The following is a 4,374-nucleotide window of genomic DNA, read 5'->3' as shown; positions in this document are numbered from 1 at the left end:
GTTTCCTCCGCGGTGTGATGAGGCTGAGGCCTCAGGTACGATCTCGTGTCCCTCCTTGGGACCTCGCTGTGGTGTTAGAAGCTCTCTGTAGGCCTCCCTTTGAGCCTATCGAGGAGATATCAGATCGTCTTCTCACGTTAAAGACTGTGTTTCTCTTGGCTATATCTTCTCTAAAGAGAGTTGGTGATCTGCAGGCCCTTTCTGTGGCTCCTTCCTATCTCGACTTTGCGCCCGGTCTGGCCAAAGCTTTTTTGTACCCTCGGGCGGGGTATGTCCCTAAGGTCCCCTCCTCTACACCACGGCCTGTCGTACTCCAGGCTTTTTATCCTCCTCCCTTTAGGGAGCCCGACCAGCAGAGGCTTAATTGTATGTGTCCAGTGCGAGCACTGGATGTATACGTCCACAGAGCTGCCCTGTGGAGAAAGGCGGACCAACTGCTTGTGTGCTATGGTCCCCCTAAGAGAGGTCATCCTGCTTCCAAGCAGACCCTCAGCCGGTGGATAGTGAATGCCATTACTGTTGCCTATGAGTCCTCTGATCTCCCCTCACCATTGGGGGTCAAGGCTCACTCAACAAGAAGTGTGGCGGCCTCCAAGGCCTTTCTGGCAGGAGTTCCTATGCAGGACATCTGCAACGCTGCAGGATGGTCTACGCCCCTCACGTTCGTCAGGTTCTATGACCTAGATTTGCGAGCCACTCCAGGCCCCTCTGTTCTCTTGCCATAGCTGTGCTCTTCCACACTAGGCAGGAATTTGCAAGTCTGGCAGCGTGGACATCTTGTTCCCCTAGCGTTTTCCGACGCAGCTCGAGTTCCCGAAGGGGAACGTCCCATCTGAATACCTGAAGAAATAATTAAAGCCTGTTTTGTTTCTTTCTATAGCAACAGAATCAGTTCAGTGCAATTTTGGAGTTTCGACGCAAACTCTCTTGCCAATGCAACAGGGTGTTAATTTTACACAGACCTACTGTAAATTATAAGTCTAAATTCAAAAGGAGTGATGCACAGAGATTTGAGTGTAAGAGAAGGGGGAAAAAGTATTAAAAACTTTCTTTTGTTCTTGGCACTCAGTTTTAAGCTGATAGATGCAGACCAAATTTAAACCATTCACATCTTCATATTTAACTGCTTTAGTGCTTTCTTGAGCCTATTAAAAATTGATATTTGGAAATTCTACAGTGCAACCTCCCAAACGCACACACATAAAAGGCAAGCAAATGCAAATTTAGTTTTTCTTTAATTAGAGCACAAGGCCTGAGGCACAGGGCCTATCACAAGGCACAGAGTGAATTATCAAAGGTTTACATTACCTGGGGACAGGATCCTAATTGCAGTACGTCCAAACACCTTGGTTAGAACATATCCTAGAGAAAAGGCAGAAGAAAAAAAAGCGATGCAACAACGTTCAAAGGAATAGCCTTTGACCAAAGCTTTCAGACTAACTCAGAGGCCAAGATTTGTGTCAAAAAATAAGGATGTGGCTAGAAGGGATACAGCAAAAACCAGAAGCTAACAATAAATTAAATTTTCTACCTATTAGACTGTGTTTTATTAACGTCTACATCTACCCCAATCCTAAACCTTACCCCTTACAATAATGCAAAAATAGTAATTATTGTTGTACAGTGTGAGAAAAATTACGCTATATTGATGAGTGCATGCCCAGTAGTTTTTGCTGTATCCCTTCTAGCCTTAACCAGAAAATACGGGAGGAAAAACAAGAACTGAAAACCAAAAAAACATCCCGACCTCTACAGACATATTCAGAGCAGTGAAAAATCAAAGAATCTGTTTCAAATCGCTCATTAGTCTGTCGTCTCTGCTGTTAGATGTCATCCTCTCCAAAACCAGTGAACTGAATCTATAAAAACGAATGTGGCTGTAATAAACAATACATGATGTACAGATCAGAACAGAGGCCATGGGGTTTCACTGCTTTTCTGCTCTGCTCTGCTCCAAGAAACTAAAAGAACATGATTGCTCTCTAAAGTATTTCTGGGCACAAACTGATGGTGGTATATGATGATATATGATGCTAAAGTATGGTAAGATGGTCACAATTAAAATTCCAGGAATTTGCCACCTGTCACTGTACAGGGAAAAGTGGATTGAAATGAATTTATAATACTAAATACATTTTTACCAAAGATCATTTCTGCACATTGCTTTTAGGGAAAGCAGCAGACTCAAGAAAAAAATGGCTGTTTTAGGTTGCTTTCTCCACTAATGGTAATTTAATGTGTGTCATACAGTATGAGCCATGCAGTCATCATATCATGTGCTATAAAAATGATATGTTGATCACCACCTGTTTTTTCTTTATTTTTTTTTCTCAATGATAGACCTCGGCAACTCTTACTCTTGTGCTATCACTCTTTTTAGGCCCTTTACGGATTTTCTCCATGTCTGTGGGCAGATATAGACGTTTATCTCGACGGGGTGCATGCATTAAGGAGAGCTAAACAGTTTTGACATGCCTGTGTCACTGACTTTCAAACCGCTTTCTGGGGTCGCACTGCGTGTGTAAAGTGATTTTTTCTTTCTCTTACTAAACCAAAAGCATGTTTGCAATTGCATGTGCATATTTTATATGGGCCGACAGAAGACATTAACAAATGTGTTCCCCCATGCCGATTACTGTAACAGCATGTGGTATGCCACAATGAGCTCCTGGTGAAAATGAGTGAAAGAATATGACAAGAATCAAAGAGTTGAGAGTTCAAACAAAAGATAGATTAAAGTAGCAGCATGAATGCATTCAAAATATAACCTTTAATAAATCAAATCAAACCAAATTTCTACTGCAAATCTTTGGATGCATAACAGTGACAGGTGAATTTGGTTCCAAGTTTTGTTGTAATTTCATTGGGCAGCGTGAGTGTATCTCTGATTAAATGGAAGATATGTTTTCTTTATTTTAATAACTGACTTTCAAATATATAAATATATATTTTTAATTTATTTTACATTTTAAAATATATTTTTGTCTTTCCCCACAGCACTGCTTTACCTCTGCTGCAGACCCTAGTTTTGAAAACCCTGTTCCAGAGAATAATGCTGGTCTAGGTGAACATGCTGCATCTTTCAAACGGAAATGGAATGGATTGTCAAACAAAAAGATTATTGTTATTATTATTATAATTATTTTTATTGCATTTATCATTGTTGTTTTATTTAAATATTTTTTGTATCACATGTGCTAGAATGCCATTCCGGTCCAATTTAACCCCTGGAGATAAATCACGAAACCATAGCAACACTAGATGGCCCATAATAAAGTGAGTGCATGCTCTTGATGTTTGCTTTTCACTATCTCATTTTTAGAGGACAGCTAATGGACCATACAAATATTCAGTCTCATTCCCCCTGATGGAGTCCTCTGTAGACACTGCCTATTAAAAGGACAACTGTGACTTTTGTCGCTTGTCCTGAGGGAAAGAGGCCTTGGTGTCGCTTTTATAGAGCTCTGAAATATTTAAAGCATCATCATGTCTATTGCGCAAAGCCTGTTAAACATTTAACCCCATCAGGCAAGGTCAAACACACAAGCATACACATGCGCACAGTGTAATCAGGCCACAGTGGGACAAATTACATATTAACAAGGGCTTTAAGTCTATTGTGTTGATGCTTTTTTCTCAGTGGGTGCTATTAGAGGAGCTTTGAGTGTGTGTGAGAGTGTGTGGCAGGATGGGAATAGCCTTCAATGTGAAGTGCAGCAGTGAGGTGGTGTCTGACTTTTTCTTTCGGTCGGCTGTCCCAGATGTACTGTAATCTCAACTCGTGGCCCTCTAGCACTATGCATATCATGCTCTTAGGTCATTGCTGTAAGGAGTCATGTTTAATCAGCATCATTATTGGATTCTAACCATCTATTCCAGTCTCGTTACAAGAAAGACAGATACTTTTTGATATTGTGCCACTGAAATATGGTGTTAATCTTCTGAACTGGCTGACAAAATGACACTACGAGTTTTCAGATCTCTGTCCTGTGGTGGTTGAATCGAGCTGTTGAATTTTTGACAGCCATCACAGTCCAGTCCTCTAAGTGAGTGCAGGAATTCCATTGGGAAAAGACGTCCAGCCAGTTTAGAAGAGAGGATCAGCTGCACTCTTATAATTAAATGCCAAATTTATATTTGGGGTCTAAATAATTATGAATTAAAAGTGTGACCAGATCAAAATCAAATCTGAGCATACTAAATTATCACTGGAAAGAAAATCCTCAGAGATTAAGGTTCATGGCAGGCACATTTGCAGTTACGCTTATAGAGTTTCACATGCTTATGTATGTTTTTATTTATGTAAGTCATTGAATTAAAGACTACAATACTATCACAGGTAACACATTTCAATGAACATTTACACATTGTTAT

This window comes from Sinocyclocheilus anshuiensis, unplaced genomic scaffold (assembly GCF_001515605.1).
Source record: "Sinocyclocheilus anshuiensis isolate Anshui unplaced genomic scaffold, SAMN03320099.WGS_v1.1 scaffold478, whole genome shotgun sequence".
Lineage (NCBI taxonomy): Eukaryota > Metazoa > Chordata > Actinopteri > Cypriniformes > Cyprinidae > Sinocyclocheilus > Sinocyclocheilus anshuiensis.
The sequence above is the reverse complement of the archived record's forward strand: the minus strand, read 5'-3'. Positions refer to the sequence as shown.